This window comes from Protomyctophum bolini (genome assembly GCF_963924005.1).
Source record: "Protomyctophum bolini genome assembly, chromosome: 1".
Lineage (NCBI taxonomy): Eukaryota > Metazoa > Chordata > Actinopteri > Myctophiformes > Myctophidae > Protomyctophum > Protomyctophum bolini.
Genome location: NC_137862.1, coordinates 17,848,402 through 17,872,034, shown reverse-complemented (window position 1 = coordinate 17,872,034; position 23,633 = coordinate 17,848,402).

Genomic DNA, 23,633 nt, shown 5'->3' with positions numbered 1-23,633 from the left:
TCAATCGCATCAGAGGCAACGGATAATACACTTTAGAGGGAAAGCTGTTTCAAAGGCTGTCGATATGAGTGGCTGAGTGGCCGATTGTTGAGTGGTCCTTAGAGGAAGGGGAGGCCTATTCCCCTTGCTGACTCTATGTGGGTTGACAGGTGGGGATGAGGGGTGAGCAGGGGGGGGGGGGGGGGGATACAAGTGGTTTAGAAATGGCGTAGCATCACTCCTAGCGGTGAGAGGTGACAGAGGCTTATTGACTTGTTTATTTCTTGACAGGCACCTCGACTGGGCCGATCTGTGGCCGTCATGATTCCACCGTCCGCCCGGTTCTCACCTCTTCACACAGACGCACTCGGGAGACCAGCCATCTTCCAACTGCACTTTTAACCCCCTGCCCCGTCATCCGTCCGCCTCCATCGCCTGAGACAGTGACACATTCTAGGGGATTGATGCCCTTCATGCCATTTACGTCTGTCTTTAAAAGTACGTCGCAGGAGGGATCCAAAGAATTTCCTTCGAGCCCGAGTGTACCCGTTTAATGCAACCTTTAGCCAAGCTTCACTTTCTACTGTCTATAACTTTTGCCACGTCTCAAGATAGCCTGGAAAAAAAGATGGACAGAGGTAGATATTTCCTGGATATTTCAGCTTTGCGATTCGCAGGGGCTGTACTGGATATGTGGGCCAATATTATGTAAATGTTTTTTGTCAAAAGTTGGAAACTTAATGGTTGGTTGCTTTGAAAGAAAGTTTTTTTTTTTTCTCTTTTCCTCTGAGCTACAATAATGATGTTAGCATTGTCCTGAAGAACAACCATTAATTGTGGTCTGTGTAATCTCTTTAGGAAATATTTCTAGTGATCATTCCATACGGCAGATTGCTGAGAAAACCTTTCACTTGCTAATGCGTTACTTATGTCTGACCTTTACAAATACATTACATAGCCTATACTGTAATCACTTTAATACAACAAATTGCAGACTCTCATTTACTAACATGACATTGTGCATCACTTGTGAAGACGAATCAGAGAATCATTAGCGGGAAAGATTAACTAAAATGTGGTTCGATTTGGTCAGTTCTTGCAGCATTGGAACAGATTCCTCAAATGGAACCGCTTCTGCTTCCCAGCCTTGATCGTAGCCCAGCTTTTGGGTCCAGACCCAACACTGATCCAAGACCGTCATCTCTCATCAACGTCTCAATCATATAGGAAACGCCTTTGTTTTGTGTTATGTTTGAACTCCCCCACCAAAGCTACGTTCTGAAGTTGTACACTTAACTGCAAGTTCCTCACTATCCGCAGGGCGAACTGAAAGAGCTGAAGTTGAACTCACCTCCTATAATCACTTGAGCAGACAGCGGCCATCTCTGATGCACAGTGAAGGGTATTCATTGGAGAGAAGTTTAACATCATCATATCTGATTGGTCGGCCTCTCAACCGCCTGGGCATTAAGGGGACTCCAGGGGTTAGCCTGGTCAGTAGAGAGAGAGAGAGAGAGAGAGAGAGAGAGAGAGACAGACATTGAGAGGACTGCTGGGTAATAGGCAGTCCACTGAGAGTTGTGCAGTGGTCTAATGGAGCCTCATCACTGGCTGTGCTCCGTCAGTCAGCCAGGTGAGACGGGGTCTATAACCGGGGGCCTAATGAAGACAGCTTGGCACTGAGTAGTCTGGAAACTGCCTGACTAAAATGGTGAAGTAGACACACTTATTATCCATCTTCCCGTGTGTGGATTGCTGCCGGTCTCAGACACTAACAAGAGCGAGAGCCAAGGAAGGGGGGGTGGTGCCTTTAAGACTGAGGCGCCTGACAATAGGCTGTTATTACTCACCTCTAACCACTGTGTTTACCGACTCAATTGTTATGTCTCCATATGTAGTGTTTATTCCAAGATGAGATATATCCCATTTGGAAGGGGAGAGAGAGAGAGAGAGAGAGAGAGAGAGAGAGAGAGAGAGAAAGAGAAAGAGACCTACAGTAGAATCTACAGCACATTATGGGTTGTTACTTAAGTCATAATGCCGTTTTTCACCACCTTGAACGCTATCGTCCCTATACTGGGCATGCCATTACAGGTAAACATTAGCAGATCTACAAGCTCACAATGTGTCGCAACATGACATGAGCATGTTGTGAGCTTGTAATTTAGATCAGCTATTTTTTGGCTCAGATTTGGTATAAAGAATGCAATGGGCCAAGGATAGACCCCTGGGGGACACCTGTCAACGAACTATAGGGTTTTAAGTGCTTAAAATGTGTTTAAGGAAAGAATCTTCTAGGATGTTAAAATATTTACCTTGAAATGAAATGCATTTAATTTACCCTCTCCAAAACAGCTGTACTATAGTGAGGATAGACATTACGCAGTACAGCTATTTGCAAATGTTTTCCCCAATCGTATTAATAATGCACAACCATGACATTGCTTAACTGAGTCATTAAATATGCATATGCACATTGGGATACAGAGTTTCACCACTTCCAGTGAACATTCCATAACAAAAAGGCTGCATTTGTTTGAATAAAGAGACAACATAAAAGATAATTGAAAAGACAAAACGAGAGAGAGAGAGAGAGAGAGAGATGAAAGGAAATTATACATTTGACACACAAAATCAATTTATTATCCCATATTCAACCCAACAATAAATCATCTTCCCAGACAGATGAATTCTGGGAAACTATTTGCATATTCAAACCATGGTAGGATTCAAGCTGCAGCAAAGTGTGAACCAGTTTAATGAGATGCAAGTCATGCTGTCGAACACAAACCTTGTATCTCCATATTTGTTTTAATGTTTTTTCATATTGTATATTGACATAAGTTGTGGCAGGTTTAACGTGGTTAAGTATGTCCATTTTATAAATATTGAACTATAATGAAAGCATTAACAAGTGACTAAATAATAACTATACCATACATTGGACCCATTTGAACAGAGGCTATTTTTTCCCGTTCCCTACAAAAAGTACAGTTTTGGACATACAAGGTTTCCGCCCGACAAGACTGTTTTTTTTGTTCGTTGTGGAACGTGTGTGTCAAATTTGAAAGTCAGTGGGGCGAACAGTTCTCGATTTACGTGGATTACAGACGTACACACGTAGATACTGTATGGAGTTATGTGTCAAGCATGCCCAAATATGGAGTGTTGTGATGTCAGAACAGGCCAGCTATATGGAACCTGGGCAGGGGCCCTGTCCAGAGCCCGGGCAGGGGCCCTGTCCAGAGCCCAGGCTGGGGCCTTTTGTGGCGTTTCTGGACACCGGGCACTACACTACCTGTGGGGGTGTGGAACACGAATGCGTGTGTCGAATTTGAAGTGGGCGAACGGTTCTCGGGTTACATGGATTACACACAGACATACAGAGACTTACAGTATTGGTGCATTTATAGATAGATGTTGCAAAACGTTCCGTTCATTACAGGAAGACTACGTCTCAGACTTAGGGGGATGTTGCAAAAAGTCAGTGGTGGAAAGTAACTTATGTAAGTAGGCTACTGTACGCAAGTACAATTCTGAGGTATTTTGAGTATTTCCAATACTTACAGATCCAAATGTTGTAATTTTACTCCACTACATTTATTTGAAAACTTTAGTTACTAGTTTTACTGGATTACAAAACCTACATTAACCACCCTATTATATAGATTTCAGAATTTTGAAATGGGACATTCTGCACAATGAGTACTTTCTACTAGTGGTACTTTAAATGCCGATACTTTTGTACTTTTAAGCAAGTAGATTTTGATTACCAAAATATTTTACTTGTACCAGAATGTTACTTGAGTAAAACATTCAAGTTATTTTTCCACCACTGCAAAAAGTTCAGTTCAGTTCTCTGAAGTGAACTGCAACATGGGAGCCATGCCCCCATCCATCCCAGGGCCAGCCAAGCCTGGCGGCCATGTGCCCCAGGACACAGCCTCTGGGTGGCCCCTCACCGAGTGCTGGCCCTGCTGTCGCTGCTGTGGTAAGTGCTCTGTCACGAGGTGACCGGGGGGGGCTGGGGGTTGTCTGTGGCATATGCCACCAAATCCCTGGCGTACCTGCCCTACTCCCCCAATGCCCCCGTCAGCTCAGGCTAAAGCCCTGCTAATGGAGGTCCGTGTGTGTCCGACCCTGACCTTCATCTGTCCCCACTCCTCTTCCTCATCTTTCTTGACAGGAGACGGTTCACTGCCAGATGACTATGCACCATCACACACAGAGAGAGAGAGAGAGAGAGAGAGAGAGAGAGAGAGAGAGAGACGGATGTGTGAGAGAGGGAGACCCGTTCTCCTTCCCTCTCCTTGACCTCGAAAAACGCCATAGGGAGGAGAGTCACACTGGGAGTCCCAACACACTCTACACATCATCATCACATGTGAAGTCAAACACTACTTTGTTTGATATGTGAGAAGGTACACGTAGGCTGTCGTACACTCGCACGCACTCTCTCACACACGCGCACAAAGACAAGCAAGCGTGCACACACACTTCAGGCATACACACATTTTCTTACAGTAGTATAGAATGTTCTCGTATACTCGTAGCAGATGGATACATCATCATGCCAACGACGCTGTGAGCAAAAAAAGTCATGATCCATGCAGGACAGCGGCCTGTGTTGGTGGTACCGAAAAAACTGAAACGTTAGCCTTTGAAAAGGTTAAACCATGTAGTCTCTAGCTTTGCTTTGATGTGGCCGTGTGCTACAAGTTGTTATTGTGATACATGGTGTAGCTTGGTACCGTGGGGCACGGTTGTGGTGTCCAGACAACCCTAATGAGAAGCCGTGCGGGTTGTAACACAGATAGTATAACTAAGCGACCTGAACAATAACCCCACTCGGTGGTTTTTATAATATCACATTCTCCACCATCATAACACAACGTCTGTGTATTTTCACTGTCCAAAGAAATAACAGCTCAATCATGAGACATAATGACAGGCCTCTCAGCCCTCCACCTATGTGTTTACACCACCCTGCCTGCGTGCATGTGGTGCTGGAAATAGTCACGATTGAGGGTCTGACTTGAGAGCCTTGGTGAATAAACCTTTTGGCCGCATATTTATCGAGGACTTTCTTTGTACTGTGAGCGCATGGATGGCCGGCGGCGACTGCCACACGTTTGCCCACGTAGGAACAGAAGTACGCAGACACACACACGTGCCCACATTAGTCCGACAACACCGTCGCTCCCGACATGCATGGCCAGTTACAACTAACCCGTGGCAGGTTAAAACTAACACGTGGCTCCTGACATGCGTGGCAGGTAAAAACTAACCTGTGAGGTTATAGGTTTAGGGGGATTTGGGTAGGGTGTAATGTCAAACTAATGCCTGTATGACTGTTAGTATACGTTAATTGGACCAAAAACATGCACCCAACTCCGAGAGTGGATGGAACCAAATAGACAATTTGGTTGAACTAAATTGAAGTGTTCCATTTGTACACTCTCAGAGGTACAGAACAAAGAAAGAGGTAGGAGTGCACACCAGTAGTGGGGAGGTGCTGACCGCAGGAGATGAAAAATTTAAAAAAGGAAAAGAGACCGCACAGCTCGTATAGTCACTCACGATGCAACAAACCTTTATTGAACAGACGTTTCGGCAAACAGGATGCCTTCTTCATACCCTGAAGAACGCATCCTGTTTGCCGAAAAGGTCGGTTCAATAAAAGTTTCTTGCATCGTGATTACGAGCTGTGGGGCTTATTCTCTCTCACACACTCACACTCACACACACACACACACACACACACACACACACACAGTACTGCCTTCCGTGACATTGCCCAGTGTGCCCCAATGTGTGTCTGTCTGCCATTCTGCGGGCATCTCACATAATTACAGGGCTTTGTAGGTTGGTATAGGAACACTGGGAACCAGATAAAGCTGTCATTACACACCATTGTCCACATGCACAGCCCCGCCGCCCGGGCACAATGCAATCGCTACAACTGTATTATCTTTTTTCCCCTTTACAAGTCTATAATTAGTTCTCCCCCTTGTTACGGAGTGGGCATATGTTTCATAGAAGAATGGAACGAGAGGGATTACCTCGAACCTTAACCCTGTCCTACTTCTCGGAGATAGTGTTAGAGCAGGGGCGCAGATAAGAGCGACGCTGCGGGGACAGTGACTTTACACGGCGTTGTCTTTGGTATCAGAGAGTGTCAGGGAGTTTGAGAACGAGAAGCCTGGGGCTTATGTCTTCAAATCTGCTGCCTTCCCCAAGCGACGCCTCTTTGTAGCAGGCCACGGAGGAGGGAGAAGCACTTTCGATGTTGAGTGGGTGTGTGTGTGTGTGTGTGTGTGTGTGACTGTGTGTGTGTGTGTGTGTGTGTGTGTGTGTGCGCAACGTGTATACCGGTAGTAATGCAAACATGATGCGTGCACGTGTGCGTGCGTGTGTGAATTTGATTAGCTCCAGTGTGCACAGTGTGCATGTGTCTTCCAAGCGGTGACCAGAAACCTAAGTTCGGGCACAGACAGAATATCAACTGAGAATGTCACCTGTCAGTGCATGTGTGTGTATATATGTACATGCATTGCAGTTGTGTATGTCGTCAAACCAATAAATGCATACCGGTATGTGCACGTGCGCACATGCCAATAAATGTATACCGGCATGCACAAGCACACACACGCACACGCATGCACACGCATGCAGCTGACAATATGACTGGTGGTTACTGTCCAATAAAGGTATGATTAGTTTCCATCTGTACTCTCATATCTACAATGTGTTTAAGGGGGGCTTTATTTTGTCATACATAAAACATAAGGCGGTACATTTAATTGCGAGTGAGAGGGAGAGAGATAGAGAAAATGGGACACTAGACTAATTATCTTCATGGCCGGATGGTTATATATTATTTATCTTTATATTTGGGTCCCATGGCTAGCTGGGTCAACGGGAACAGCAGCACAGAGGGAGATGTTATTTCCTGGGGGAGTGGCGGGGCAGGGCCACCTGGTAGTAGGGGGAGGAAAGGACAGGGTGAACAAAGTATAGTAGTATATTTAAAAAGACATCACACCCGTGTGAAGTGAGGGGCGCCCTTATCGTCACACATCATCATGACATAAAATAGACACGAGGGGCCATATCTTGCGCCACCCCTTAACCCTAAACTCATTTGCCATTTGTTACTATTTTAAAACATTTTAAAATAGTGCGGACAAAGTTTGTGCAAAAGCTATATCCATAAGCTGGATAGCCCCTCAAAGAAAAAAATCTCTCTCTCTCATACTGGTGCTCATTAACGTCACATAGGTGAACCAACACATAGGTGAACACAGGTGAACCAACACATAGGTGAACACGGACATTGCTGTTCCTTGGAGTGGTTGCACCACTCAAAAAAAAATTACGGGAAGGTTACACACCTGACCCACCCAAGTGATGGCAATAATACTAATGACCATAGCCTTATCGTGCAACATGGGTAGTCGTTTAAAGTTGATTTATCCATCTGTAATTTCCTCGTATTTCTAGTTTATTTAAATAATGTCATGCAAATGTGTCCAGTGCATAGCCTACTGCAGGCCTGGTAGACTAGATTTAGAAGATGCGCTTTTTTTGAATGCTCTTGCTACTGTAATTATCGATTATTTATACGGAGAAATCCCATCATTTAACATGCATCTCTATGGGGAGAATGACAGCTTGCCCTGTCTCCTTGCTGCTAACGTGCCTATTGGAACAATCACAAGAGGCCCTGATGGCATGAGTTCAAGTCCATTGCTCTCCCCAGGTTGGCAGAGGGTGTGTAGAGCCCAGGACCACATTAGATAATTGACACACTGGTGAAAAATGGGTTACAAAATCGTGGGATAAAAAAATATATATGAAAAAAGGCCCTGATGCCGTTACTGTACTGTAATATCATGCATCCGGTGAAGTTCTCTCCTACTGACAATGGACTGTATCGCTCTCCTCTTCTCGCCCGCAAACTTTTATTTTAATCCAGTCTCTCTCTCCGTGTCTCTCTCTCTCTCCGTGTGTCTCTCTCTCTCTCTCTCTCTCTCTCTCTCTCTCTCTCTCTCTAACATATTAACAAGTCGTCAAAGTAAAGTAGCATAATGATAAAAACAAAAAGAGGACAGACAATTCATGGATTTGTCTGGATGTGTGTTCGAATTATCTCTCTGACCCCAGGGCATTACACGTTTAAGTTGACAATTAATTGTCAAGCTATTTCTGCTAAGTTATGTATGAACATTTATCAACATGGGCACGATTATGAAGAAATAATTACGATTCTCTCAAATAATCGCGATTAGACGATTATGTAATAATTGTGACCACCCTACGTCTCTCCATCTCTGACTCTTGGCATCTCTGACTCTCCTCCATCTGTGACTCGCCTGTCTGGATTATGGTTTACAGCTCTCAGTGATGTGCCATCGGGTGAAGACAGGGAGGCAGTCAGGTGGAAGAGAGGTGCATGGAGAGAGATAGGAGATGAGTGAGAGGAGGGGGTCAGCCCGGTTGACGGAAAGACAGAGGGAAAGATGGAGTGAAAAACCAAAGCACAGGCAGGGAGGGAGGGAGGGAGGAGTATAGGGTCTGGGGAGCAGGAAAAGTCTACAGTCCTGCAGTGCCATGCTATTGAACGTCTGCATGTGCACTTGTGCTTATTGAGATGAAACTTTCATCGTTTTTTGCTGTTTCTTTTCCCCCACCCCTTTCAAAGAGCACTTGAAAGCTCGTCTTTGGTATACATCAAGCAGGTGGGGATGAGCACAGGGAGAAGACAGGCTGCACCAGACTGGGCAGGGCTTGGCGAAGCTCCTCTCGCTGTCTCTCTCTCTCTTCCAAGACGTAAAAGGTAAGGTAAGACTCACAGGTCCAGAGGCCCAGAAGCCCAGCGCTATACAGCCCACCCTCTCTTTAGAAGATTCCCCCTCAGTTAGATGTTATGATTGGTTGGGGGGGGGGGCAGGGTCTGGCCAGCATCACGTCAACATTGTCGTATAATTTCTATAAATGAACCAAGGTTAGTATTAAGCAACAGTAAGTGAAAATGTCTCTGTCTGTGATTCTCCCTCTTAGAGGAGAATAGTCATTTACAAACTCACACCCGAATCCCAGGCCTTTGTCTTGAAACCGTTTGAAGCTCCCTCCGGAACAAAGGGTTTCACACGTCACAAGAATTGTCATCACTGTGAATGCATCTGCTACTTCTATGCTAGATTTCTCTAAGCCGGTTCCAGTTGGTGACTCTTGGTGACTGATTTTCACTGAGTGAACTAACAGCTAAAACTTAAGAAAACTACTTTAAACTAGACTAAACTATTAATAGTTCATAATAGTTATATAAGCTATAACTATTAATAAGGAGTGCAATTGATGTATTGATTGAAAATGTACTAGGAGATTATAAGATTATAGCTTTTACTAGTTTGGGGTTTAAACTGTGTTAATCAACTTCTAAATAATCTGTTCAGTCATACATAGTTCCGTTTTTAAAACATTGCTTAGATTTTTTAACTATGTGTCATAAAGAGTAAAACTTAGGTTTCATCTAGTTGCTGACATGTTTAAACTATGTTTGCCTTAGAAGTAAGCAAGTCATCACATTGTTGTAAAAGGTTGTAGACAGTAAAAGGCAGTTGTAAGTCCCGCCTCTCTGCAGACCGGATGGGGAGGGGGGAGGCGGGGACTGCAAAATGGTATATAAACGGAGTAACCGCGAAAATTCAAGGTAGCTCTTTCTCGGATCCGTGGTGCTGCCTTTTCCTGACTACAAGCGCTGCTAAGTGTGTTATTATCCGAAGAGCTGCCAGGGAAGTCCGTTTGGTGATTCCTTTGTTACACTGTGTTGCCGTGTGTGGATCGTCTTTGCAAAATAAAGGACCTCTTCTTCCAAGCCAACTGAACCTCTCCTTTGTCTGCTTCCTGTACGCCGTTACACGCTGTGAGAGCGGGTGAGAGATACGTCAAAACTTGGAGCCTGAATATTACGAAACGGGGTGACCGAGGCGTTGTGGGGTGAGTTCATTTTTTCCTCTGCAGCGTTTTCGTTGGTCCGTTAATATGGACCTTGGAAATTTTGGTGTGTACTGGCGTATAGGTGGCGTACGGGTGGGTTCATTTGGTTTGGCCACGGCGGGCGGGTCTGGGTAGTGTTGGTTTACATTTCTACCCGGGGTCATTTTTTTTTTTTTAGTTTCTGGTTTGAATTTTTTTTTTCATATAGGCTTTGTTTGCATTCTGGTTGGTTGTTGGTAGGTTTTTAAGACGGACTTGCGCGCATAGCTGTCTGTCGTAAAGACGCCTCGTAATGGGTGGACGTCGTGTTCACAGCTATGAGTACAATAAGGTTAGGGGCGTTGATAATAATTTACCATTTACCTGCATAGATTTCAGTCTTTTATTAACACATGGTAGAAGTTCTGGGTTTAGCTGCGCGGAATGGCTGTTTGTATTATTATTTTTTTTCCTTTGTCTTTTTAAGCACGGTGATGGGGGTGGGTATTGTGTGCCATTCCTGTTGTGAAGCCGTGAATGCTTAGAGCCTAGCTGTGTCGAAGGTGCGACCGTGTTTTTGTGGTTGGTAGCGGTGGCTAGGGGGGCTTATCCTGTCTAGCTACGGTATGAGACGTGTTCCCGTATTCTGAGGCTTTATTTGATGAAAATTCGAGTTCGTTTTGGGCGGTTTACACTGTGTAGCCTGGGGGGTGTGGGTTGGTTCCTTGTTAGTGAAGGGGTCAGTTGGCACAGGGCTACGAGTAAAAGCGTCTGGGCTTGCAGAGCGCTTTGCAGGGACCCTAAGATAATTGCGTTTTGGTGGAGTGACTAGTTCTTCCGTTTAAGGGAGAGGCGGTGTAATATATAGCGTGGCAATTACGCGTTGATGTGGTTTATTATGTGGCCTGAATCAGGCTTAGTGTGTAACTATTTGGTTTTGCGTTTTGTGGTGAGAAGAAGCGCTGGGTTTCTTTGTTCTTTGTTCTTGGGTGCAGGTAAATGTTAGTGTGTTTGGGGGGAGGGTCGGTCGACGGCCATTTTGAATTTGTCTTTGTTGTTGTGGGGGGTGCGAATGTTCCGGTGGAGGGGGGATGGGGTTTTGGAAATGGTGTGTGATGGTTCGGGGGTTGTTTTTTCTTTGTCTGGTGTCTGGTGCAAATTTTCAGGAGGTTTTGTTGTGTGTCTTGCGTGTTTGTAGCCGTAACAAAATGTTATGTTCCGGTGGGGGGGAGATATGGACAGTTATGAGATGGACATTTAATGGAGGGGTCAGGTTTTTAAATTTTAATGGGGTTAATTGGGGTTAGCAGATTTAAAAAGAGGGGTTTAGCGGGATGTAGTGTGTATGAGGTGATGTGGTTTTGTGGTAGAGTTCTCAGTTCTATATGGGGCATGGCGCCTGGTGTGTACAACTAGGTAGTGAGAATATTGATGGCTGGTCCATGGTGTTCAGCGTGTCAGGTTTTCTTGTGGAAATGGGAGTACTCGGTCATATAAACTACACCAGTGATGCATTTATATATTAAAAAAAGGTAGGTGATTAAGGTGAGTAAATGTCTGGGGTTTTCTATCTTACTCCCCATTCTGACTCCTTTGTTGTCTGTTGTCCGGGGCATGAACTTTTTCCATGCCCTCTGTTTTTGTGTGTAGATGTAGTATGTGTTTCTTTCCTTCGATTTTGTATCAACTTGGACTTCCCCTGGTAGGATAGTATAACTAGATGGTTCCTTCCCATTGTTTCCTCATTGTGTGGTTAACATTTCATATGCCTCCCTGTGTAAACTTTCTTCCCAGTAAATTCTAGGGGTACGCTGTAGGGTGGAGCTGATCACTTCCCCTTCGCGGCCTAATCTTTCCTTGTAGGGAGGATGTGGGTCTGAATTAACCATTCTTCCCTGCATATTGTTAATAAAGAATTACATGAAGGGGTTTGCTTCATGTGGTTTGAGAGGGGTGCTCAGTAAATCATGGATTTTTAGGATATAGGTGTATTACTGGCACATAAATCTTTGTAAGGGTTGCATTTGCAACACGAGGTGCGGGTAACATACATTTAATGATAATTACAGTCACACATTTGCTTGCAGATTATAAATATTCTGCTGATTGATTACTGCACTATAATACTAGATGTGCACAAGTGTATAATCCTACAGACTCAGTAGGGAGACACCTCAGTGAGAGGTAACTTGGATAGAGGTTACGGTTCAGTGACTTAAGGTCACACATAGTCTATTAATAATAATGATGATTATTATCCAATATCCACAAGGGTGGAGAATGCAGAAAGGAGGATTCAATCTGCATGGGAAAGCTTTTCATCCTTTCTAAGATGGTTCACATAAAGGATGAGCAAAGTATCTAGGGGGGAGCCTCAGATATCAATATTTTACCTTTGATTGGTGTAACAGGACATCTGTTATCAGTATTTTGTGGTGTCAGCATGACTCATTGTTAAAAAGCTATTAATAGTGAGCAGTGCATGATTCTCTCCGGTTAAACAGGTACTGTACGATAATAATGTGTTAAGTTATATCTTTCAGTTTGAAGGAGGACCAAGGAACTAGGGGAGTGAGTATCAATTCGTGTAAATATCAAGTCTTTTTTCACTATTCTTAATTAACAGTCGGGATAAATTAGGTGTGTCCCAAATTGTGAGTTGCTAATCGTCAGTGAATTACATTTGGTAAACATAAATTGATATTGTTTTGACTTGTTTCATTGGTTTAATGTAAGTTAAAAGCCAATTTCCTGAAGGAACTCTTAGTAGTTAGTATTGAACGAATGGGGAGTTAGGTGTCACTATTCCGTTTGAGAAAAACATTCGGTTGTTTAAACTCTCTCACAAAGCGGTATAGTCTTTGGTGCATGCATTTCCTTGTACTAACGAACAAAACCTAACTGCATGTCTGATTTTTTTATTGTCTAAATACTAACTCTGACTTGACAGTGGATACTTGGGGGGTGTGGGGTCTCTTAAATACCTGTGTTTCTTTTTTCAGAAAGCAGGACAGGGTGGACAAGTGGAGTTATTTTTCTGCTTGATCAAGGGAGACGTGTCGTAAGGGTTTTCTAAATTTAGGTCAAACGCTGTATCTTTTACCTTCCAACTTAATATAGTCCATTTCGTTAGTTTTGTTTAAGCTTATAGTCAGTTATAAACATCTCTCACACGTGTCTCTGGACTCGTGTATAACATATACAGTAGTGTTGCATTTCACATAATTTGCAGGACATCTTACATTTTTTGAGTACACATCTGCCTACAGTTCGCAAGTGAGTCTACAGTCTGTAAGTGACTGGCAAGTTTGGAGTTTCTTGTATATTTCCTGTTTCAGTGAGGTGATATTTTTTAGGAGCATTGCAAGTAGGACTTTAAAGGTTAATTGGACGTGACATTTATTGTAATTTAATATCTCTGAACTCGATATTTAAAATACTGATTATGGCGACAGCTAGTCGGCAAGCTTCCTACCAACTTGATGAGTTCATCGACAAGTTATCATCAATTCTGGGGAGGTGGGAGTCACATGGTCCCATTAATAGTCACTGCTGGCCGCAGGACAGCATATTTCATCCAGGAAACAGTGAACGTCTGGTAGCCAGTGTGCACGATTACGAAAAAATGTTGAAGTCTAGGTTCAGGGAACAGCAGAAGATTATGAAATTGTTCCTTAAAACGGGAAAGAAAATGGGCAGAACCTATGACCTCATCACCAAGCTGAATCGCGCTAACGTGTTGCAGCGAGGTGCTCATGATTTTGACAGCTCCAGTTCCAGCTCATCGGGGTCTTCCGAGGATGGGGGCACGGATGACGAGGACTTTGTGAACGCAGTGTTGGGGAAGGAGGCGCGGGAGACAGCTGAGGAGGAGGAGTTGAGTGCAAGTCAGCGTGGCGCTGGAGGTCGATCCGAGGCTGCGTCCGCCCACGAGAGGGCAGGGGTTTATTTGGCTTCACTCAGGGGGCCAACCGCCAGGGAGACCAGGGGCCTCGCCAACATGATGCCTGTGACAGAGTCTCCACTGCAAGGGCTGGCTGAGGGTAGATGTAACCGTCCCCCACCTACAACTACAAGTACCGCCACTCGGTCCACAGGTGCTGAGGGTCCTGTACGAAGAGGAGCTACGTCAGAGGTCACCGACGGGGAAGCGGTGAGGTGTCCAAGACCGGTGGACATTAACCCAGCTGAAGTATTCTTTTGTCCCTTAACGGCAGTGGAACACCCACAGGGGTTCGTGAGACGCGCGTATCAGGCGTGGGCAGAAATTGCAGGCTGTGAACCATCCCAGGTCGACGACGATGGCATGTCCAAAGCTGTCCTGAGAGACATGATTGTAAGGGGTTTGCCGGACAGTGTACAGCAGGGACTGAAGAAGGAGGTAGGCGTGGCACGTGTTTCCTTGTCATCATTTACAGGCCTGGTGGTCCATCATGTCGGTGTAGTCCGTGCCAAGGAGGAAACCCAGCAGCGTAAGCATACAGAGACTGTCAGAAAGATCGCGAGACTCCAGTTACAGCATCTGGAACTGCAGCTAGCGAGCCTGGCCACACCGACGCCGATGCCTCAAGACACCAGGTATCAACTAACAAGTGAGGGCCCTGCGGTCAGGACACGAAACCTGCCGGTGGTGGTCAGTGGACAACATCTTTACTACGTACCATTGTTTCATGAACATGACCTGGAGGAGATCACAGCACAGCTGCCCCCACTCCAGGAAGGCGCATATCCCTGGTTTGCCAAATTCGATGCTTTGATGATGGGCTCTCTGGTGGCCGTGGGAGACATGAAGAGGTTGTTGACGCACCTGGTAGGGCTACAAGGGTTGAATGACATTTTTGCTCAAGCAGGCATGCAATCGTACGCAGACACGGCAAGGGGGGACGCAGACCTACTGGCAGAACACAAGGGATCTCTATACCAGGCAATGAGTGAGCTTTTTCCCACCACAAACTCCAATCAAGGGTTCTGGGGCAAGAAGGGGGGGAAGGCTGTACGACCACGTAATTACACCGGCTGTTACAGATGTGGCAGCTTAGATCATTTTGTGAGGAGTTGTGACGAGGTCCGTAGATTTCCCTAGGTTCTAACCAGAACGACAGGTGCCGCCTGGCCCAAAGCAGCCAGCAGGGTGACACCAGCAGGGATCTCATCACCGCAACTAGACCATCACAATGAGTCCGTCCTACTTTTTCAAGGTGCTTCCGTTGACTTTGGACATATGGTTGTGGCAAAAGGAGAAGCCTTTTTCTTGACAGAATGTGGAAAAGAGAAGCCCCATTCTTGCAATTTGGTGAATTTAAAAAAAAAAAACTGTGAGAGAGGCAACGACAATATTTTCCTGTAGGGGGGTGGAATTTCTAGAATACTTCCTGATTCCTTTCCTACTGGTTCAACATTAGTAAGAGTGTTCACAGTATATGCTATCAGGGGAACAGTGGGACAGCGGATGGTACAGTAAAAGGGAGGTGTGACAGAAAGCTATCATTGACATGTTGACACAATCAGTATACGTATATAGTCTGTCACTCTTGTTGAGTGGCAGAAGGGGGGAGGATATAATAAAATCAAGTTAATAGGGGGGGTATTTTTTATTTTTCAGAGTGCATTTTCCAATGCAATTGGACTAAATTCTTTAAAAATGTATAAACATCTTAGGAGGAGTCAGAGTGTCACTTTTGTTTATTTAGAGGGAACATGCAATACATTTTGAACTTGTGACTTATAAGTGCTTGAAGAAATGACTTTTTGTCAACAAATGCGCAGTCTAATTCAGGATGCATTATTCACATATAGGAGTAATTTGGGTTGTTCTAAGAAACAACCATGGCATTAATAAGAGGAACGGAAAATGAGACTGCATTGTTAAAGTTACTAGGAGTTGGCAAGATAAAAGATACATCACAATAAGAATAATTTGATTTTAATATGAGTGGATGATTTTCAGGACTTTGGGAGTAACACTGAACGGTCTGCTACTAACTAACTAATAGTTCAATGCATGGGGGTGTTTTTGAAAAAGGATGTTTAATCTTGTGTGGAGTTGTTTCATATTTCCAACAGGAAGCTGATGGAGAAAAAGTTGCAGTTACAACAACATCTTGGAAGAGGCAAGGGTGTGCCAGTGGACATCTGAGATCGTGTCCTAGCAAAGGCTGTCTGTCTACTTCTGCGCTACTCCATGTCGAGTCGTGATTATCAGCTCTACAACAGCTATCCTGAGGACAGTGGTCCACATCACCGACAGCGGGTAACCAGAAGATGTCGTCAAAACTACATCATCAAGGGGATATCAATCTTCAGTCCGTCTTCAGGTCACGCCTACACGAAGGGCTCGGATACACTTCAGCTGTGTCATGACTGAGGCTGGTATACAGTCGTATAAGTCAAAACCGATTTCTGATTCCTGCGGAAATAGGTGATCCGACATGGAAAAAGAGTGTTCGATCCTGAGGAATGCTGTACAGCTTCAGCCACCCATCCTTTGCGCAAAATGCCCTGGTGCCCACAATGAAGATCGTTGCCATTCCTGTTGAACTACTGGGATGTACAGGACAGTCCAAAACCAGGATTCATCTGCGTTTATATTTTAGTCGAAAAAAGAAGGAGTATGCGCGTGAACCGTCATCGCAGGAGAAAGAAAATATGTCGATACTGGATTGTGATGATTTTGTGTTTATGTTTTCATATGTTTCAAATTTGCGGGTACAAGGGATTATTGACTTTAGATATGTTTACTTTGAATGTATTGACTTTTCAAATCCACAGGTGTGACTTCGTGAATCATGACGGATGTTGTGCTTCTATTTTTTGAGGTTCAATTGTACTTCAGCTTTCAAGTAGATCTGGTGATTCGAGGATAACGTTGATGGTATTTTTAGTCATCATTCAGGGAAGGGGGGTGCAATAACTGTTTAATTTTTCATTTGTTCAGTGTGATAATTGTGTAGGTATTACAGGTGCCAAGGGAGGAGGCGAAGACTTGTGTACTGTTTACATATGATTTGGTGTTTGGAGAAGATGTCTGATTCGGTATTTTATTATTACTGTTATTACTACTACCATTAGTATTATTCGGTTGGTTCATACTTCATATAATTGGACAGTCAGTTGGTCGATATAAAAGGGAGGGGGGTAGGTCACATTCAATGTTTTCACATTCAGGTTTTTACTATTAAGGTATTTTTGGGGGGTTTTAAGGATAAAAGGGAGGACCTGTTTCTTTGGGTTCATTTATGTAATAGTTTATGGAGCAAAATAGCTCCATAAAAGGGAGGTTATGTCGTATAATTTCTATAAATGAACCAAGGTTAGTATTAAGCAACAGTAAGTGAAAATGTCTCTGTCTGTGATTCTCCCTCTTAGAGGAGAATAGTCATTTACAAACTCACACCCGAATCCCAGGCCTTTGTCTTGAAACCGTTTGAAGCTCCCTCCGGAACAAAGGGTTTCACACGTCACAAGAATTGTCATCACTGTGAATGCATCTGCTACTTCTATGCTAGATTTCTCTAAGCCGGTTCCAGTTGGTGACTCTTGGTGACTGATTTTCACTGAGTGAACTAACAGCTAAAACTTAAGAAAACTACTTTAAACTAGACTAAACTATTAATAGTTCATAATAGTTATATAAGCTATAACTATTAATAAGGAGTGCAATTGATGTATTGATTGAAAATGTACTAGGAGATTATAAGATTATAGCTTTTACTAGTTTGGGGTTTAAACTGTGTTAATCAACTTCTAAATAATCTGTTCAGTCATACATAGTTCCGTTTTTAAAACATTGCTTAGATTTTTTAACTATGTGTCATAAAGAGTAAAACTTAGGTTTCATCTAGTTGCTGACATGTTTAAACTATGTTTGCCTTAGAAGTAAGCAAGTCATCACATTGTTGTAAAAGGTTGTAGACAGTAAAAGGCAGTTGTAAGTCCCGCCTCTCTGCAGACCGGATGGGGAGGGGGGAGGCGGGGACTGCAAAATGGTATATAAACGGAGTAACCGCGAAAATTCAAGGTAGCTCTTTCTCGGATCCGTGGTGCTGCCTTTTCCTGACTACAAGCGCTGCTAAGTGTGTTATTATCCGAAGAGCTGCCAGGGAAGTCCGTTTGGTGATTCCTTTGTTACACTGTGTTGCCGTGTGTGGATCGTCTTTGCAAAATAAAGGACCTCTTCTTCCAAGCCAACTGAACCTCTCCTTTGTCTGCTTCCTGTACGCCGTTACACGCTGTGAGAGCGGGTGAGAGATACGTCAACATCAAACCTGAAAAACGTCCACACTTAAGAGTGTAGATCTCTAATGTATTCAAAAATATATGTATTTTGATGCTTGCTAATACGAGAGGTTTGACAGGTTAACTAGCAAGCTGTGCCCCTACTATAGGTTTCAATGAGGAACCCTTTTAGCCACATCATTCACCATATGATGTAACAGGGTTCAACCTGCTGCACCACGCAGTCTTCCATTTCCTCCTGATGAGAATCCACTGATTGTCTTTATGGCTGCCAGCTTATATGAGCATTGCGGATACATCTTAAGTAATACATTCTGAAGTTAAGAAATTCAACATCTTGTTTTATTATTTATTAACTTCTATCAAGCTTTCTCCATTAGCAAGATGTCACAAAAAAGGTGAGTGGTTTCACCAACATTGACCCGATATTGGATAGAGCAGGTCAACAATATGGTGGTTTGGCAACACATACTTGAAAAATCACGTGTGTGTGTGTGTGTGTGTGTGTGTGTGTGTGTGTGTGTGTGTGTGTGTGTGTGTGTGTGTGTGTGTGTGTGTGTGTGTGTGTGTGTGTGTGTGTGTGTGTGTGTGAGAACTGTGTTTATATGGGCCACATGACATCTACATTGTAATTTAGTGCCCTAAACAAACATTAAGAATAATAAAACTTTATTTGTATAGCACCTTTCATGACATGAAATGCAGCTCAATGTGCTTTACAGAGAAAAAGAAAGCCAAGTCCATAGACTTGGCTGGCCCTAAAGTGCTCTCTTAAGTGCTCTAAACAAACATTGTCCTCAAAGTCCATACACTTGGCTGGCAAACTGGCTGCTATTATCTTCAAAAGCCATGCATTGGAGGGGCTAGCACCCCTAAAAACAAATAGTAGCATCATGCTACTATTTGTTACTAGCATGAGGATGATTAATAGTCTATGCTTTTTTAATTGATTTGCCATAATTGGAGTCATTTTGGCCCTTCTGTATTTATGGACATCTAATCAGAGAACCATGGCTAGAACGCTGTATTGATGCAATCCAGATTCTCTTTTCTCTTTTAAACATACCACTTTATTATAATTGATCAAAAAAAAAAAGAGGCCGGTCTTTGAAGAGGCAGCCCTGTGGGAGCAACTTCAAACAGTATCAATTATAGAAATAGCCTCCGAGGAGTGGAATCAATTCCCTATCAATAAAGTATTCAGCACCAATCGCTTGGAGATTAGGGGGAAGAGATGAGCCAAGAGAGTGCCCACTGGACAGTCTAAATCTACTGCATGGCGGATGCTCCACTAAACTAAGCAGCTCCATGATCAAACAGGAGGTATTCCAATCAAACACTGGCATGCAGGCGGATGGTTAACTCTCACTGCTAATACAGTGTTGGTCTTAGGGGAGTTTCTTTTAAGCCTCAGATGGTTCACTTGAAGTGAAGAGCGCGCACACACACACACACACACACACACACACACACACACACACACACACACACACACACTTTACAATTAGCCTTCCTTCTAGCACAGTTCCATTGTTTGGCCAAAAATGCAGTTCGGTGCTCTAAACAAAATGCATGTTTGTGGGGAGATGCTCTGACTGGAGGGGACAATGGATGGAGGCACTGATCAGTCTGTGTGAGCTGGCTGATGTTGCACGGAGAGGTTGACAAAGGCACTGCGAATGTATACCGCTGCATTAAAGGGACACCGGGTAGACAGTGGAATGTATACCTCTGCACTAAAGGGACAGCGGGTAGGACGTGGATAAGTCTGTCTGTGTTCTTCTTTAAAAGTTAAACATTCCTGGTGGACATACAAGCTTTCTGCCCAACAGTGACGATAATATTTTATATACACACTAATTTGATTGATGGAACATGGATGACACAAACAATGTCCTGCATGGCACTTGTTTACATTGTGGTCCTACTGTACATGTACAGTATATGTACTGTATGCAATTCGTCCATGCTAAACCCTTTATCCCTAAACTACTTTTGCCTTTTTTGTATTTTGAAAAACCTTTTTGAATAGTTAAAATAGCCAATCTACAAGCTCACATTTAAATGGTAAAAAAAATAAAAAAAATAATAATAAAAAATTACAAAGAAGTTTAGCATGGACGAAAATAGAGCCCTATATGTAGAAAATAGATGGACATATTACATTTACCTCCCTATTGGCCAATTTGAAAAGAAACCAATACTGTTATACATCCTTTAATGATGGTGTCAGTGCATTCCACATTTTGGTGGCAAAGCAGGAGAATGAGTTTGTTACAAATTTGGGTGATACCAGATCATGGTTGCTCGTATACTGTTGTGGGGTGTGGGTGTCATTCACTTCGGAGAATGTTCAGTTTGACAGGTACGACACCCGCTTTGAATGCTATCAATGTTTAATCAGAGCATTGAATGCTCACAGTAGGCATCTACTGACCTATCAAGATCTCAGGCGGGTAATGTCCGACATTACTAATGCTAACACTAAATCTAACCGTAACTCTAACCTCAGTCTTAACCGGCCATGTAAGTCAGTTGATAACGATAACGCACATAGTCGCTGTCAAAATAGTAGCTGTGATCAACGCACAGAATGCTACTGAGATCTTGGTAGGTCAGAAGATGCATGGCTACTGAGGGCATTCAATGCTCTGGTTAAACGTGATTTTTATCCCTTTCAATGCATTGATAGAATTCGAAGCAGGAGGGTATGAGGGTAATGAGAGCACTGTCTCTTTTGACTATCTTAAATACCAATCTGGGCTTGTCTTCCACCCTGGCCTGAACCATCCCAAACTAGCAAAGTGTGTTGGAATTAAGTGGGTTTTATGGGCTTAAGACAGAGAAGTACTCAGTTTGAGTAAATATCAAATCTCAAGGTAATGCAATTGTTCAACACTAATAAAAATCCCTCCAACCCCAATCCCTCACACAGTCCTTTTCATGTACTATTAGGCTTGAACTGCACCTACCTAATCTTCTGTAGAATATATTATACTGTTTACACAACGTTAGGTGGCAGATACTCTACCATATACCAATGCACTTGTATTTTGTTTTATCTTTAAATCTTCTTACAGTATGCTGCTGCATTGTCTGAAGGAAGCCAAACCAAAATAACCAAATGCACCTGTACACAACATGTAACAATAAAGTACAACCTTGATTCCTCCATCCCCTATTTTCGATCAGTGCGTATCACCAAGCAACAATGTCCCTCTACTCCTCTCTGGTTGGAAAGTAGGCTACATCGTAGACAGCTTATCTTCCATTCAACGTTGCTCTCGCTCTGCCACTTTCATTATTCAGTAACTTCAAGTGACTTTCTGTTTGAAAGAAAGTTCTTTAATCTTGGATAGTTGAACAAAAGAAAAACAACAAAGAAACTAGTCTGAAACTAGAAGAAATTAGTCTGTCCTCAAATCCATTAGGACTTTCAGAAAAGACGAAAGAAAAACCCAATTTAAATGTATAGTTTATAATGACTATGCTCCCCCCCCCCCTATTGGGATAGTAAAGTAAGTGTGGTGTGCTGGGACAGTGTGGGAACAAATTACATGTTTTCAGGCTTGACAAGCAGATATAAAGGTATTTATCTGGGCATGCTAAACAACCGCCGGTGGTTATACTGAGATAAGTGGAATTGCAAATGGGTAACACACACACACACACACACACACACACACACACACACCTCATCGTATAGATCTATTGACAGAGGCTTGCCATATCAATGACACCTTCATTCTTTACAGGGCCCTTCTCCCTGAAAGGCCTCTGCCGCGACACAATCATTACAAATTGATTGCAAAATAGCTAACAATCATGATTAAATCATTATATTCTTGTCTACGCTTCAGAGAATGGGGAGAAAATTAACTTCCCACCAACCTCATTTTTTCCCAAACACGAAATAATGATTTTCTGCCAGTCTAATTACAAAGCCAACATCTGATCAAGCCCGCATCCAGAGGGGATTATCACATGCGCCAGTATTAGACCTCATTACCAGCCTGAGTGCAGAATTATTACATCTTGTAATTGGATGGTGAGATTTATATACAGATCGGGCCGGTTTCTGTAAGATTGTAATTACAGGCTTCGTTGGTTAGCTACTTATCGCCTGGTGGTTGGAGTGGGGGGGAGAGAAAAAAAGCGAAGGCACGTGGACGATCATTTCATTAACCCCTCGACGGCTCCCGGTGGAGGGCGGTGTACCTTCCATGTCACGCCTTCAAACAGCGCCGTTCGCACATCAAACAATTTATTATCCATCCCCCGCCGCCTCATCACCAGCCCTTATCCCATCAGTCCGGATGTGAAGGACCTTTATTTTCTTAACCCCCCACCCCCACCCTCCCCTCTCCCAATGCCTAATGAAAGCTTTCGGTAAATTTGTCTGAGTAAACCATCCGTTTTTTACCGTCGACTGGGCTCCATTTTCTAATTACCCCAAAGTTAAGTGTGTGGAATGAGCACTCATCTGTTTAGGGGGGCTGCTTTATGGAGCGGCGGTGCTCCGGAGTCTGGAGTGAGGCCTCTGGGCGAACTAACTGGTGTGTGTGTGTGTGTGTGTGTGTGTGTGTGTGTGTGTGTGTGTGTGTGTGTGCGTGCGTGCATCTCGCATGTGTGTGCGTGTGAGACCAATATTGTGTTCAGGTGGATGGGTGGTTAGTGTGCGTAAGGTGTGCGTGTGCATGCAGAGGGGTGTGTGTGAGTGACTACATATCCTCACATTACTGTAAGCATGTGCTCAGTGGGAGTGGACTATATTCCAGCTGTCTTTAGCTCATCTGAATTATTAAAACACACTTTCTCCCACTGTATGTGTGCGTTTCTTTTTTTTGGGGAGGGAGGAGGAGGGGGGGGGGGGGGGGGGTTGAGGAGGCCCTAATTAATGAAGCGAGACGCCTGTTAAACACCTCGCTTTCCATGGCACAAATCTGTCACGTGTGATTAGAGAGGGCCAACTGACTCCAGTTCAGAGAAGCAAGTGAAAGAGAGAGAGCAGAAGAGAGAGAGAGATAGAGGGCGAGAGAGAAAGCGAGGGAGAGTTTATGCAACCATAATCAAAATTCCTGGCCGTAGCTCAGGCACAGCGTCCGTCCTCACGCCAGCCAACGCAAATCCACTCTGACAATATCTAGCCCTGACAGCTTTTACATATGGTAATAAATTGAAAACGGGACCGAGGTACAACTCGACTTAAATGAAACAAGAAAGGAGAAAAAAGGAATGAAGGAGAGAAGGTGTGAGACTGGGAGAGAGAGAGAGGGGGTGATGAAGAGAAGGCCCTGCATTCTGCGTGTGGGGGGGACGGGGGGGGACGTGAAACATGGAACACGCAACTCATTTTGGTGTTGTTCTCCATCCTGAGACTCAGCAAGAATACGCCTTGATCGGCGTGTCGTGTTTGACAGCACTGGTGGCAAGCGGCG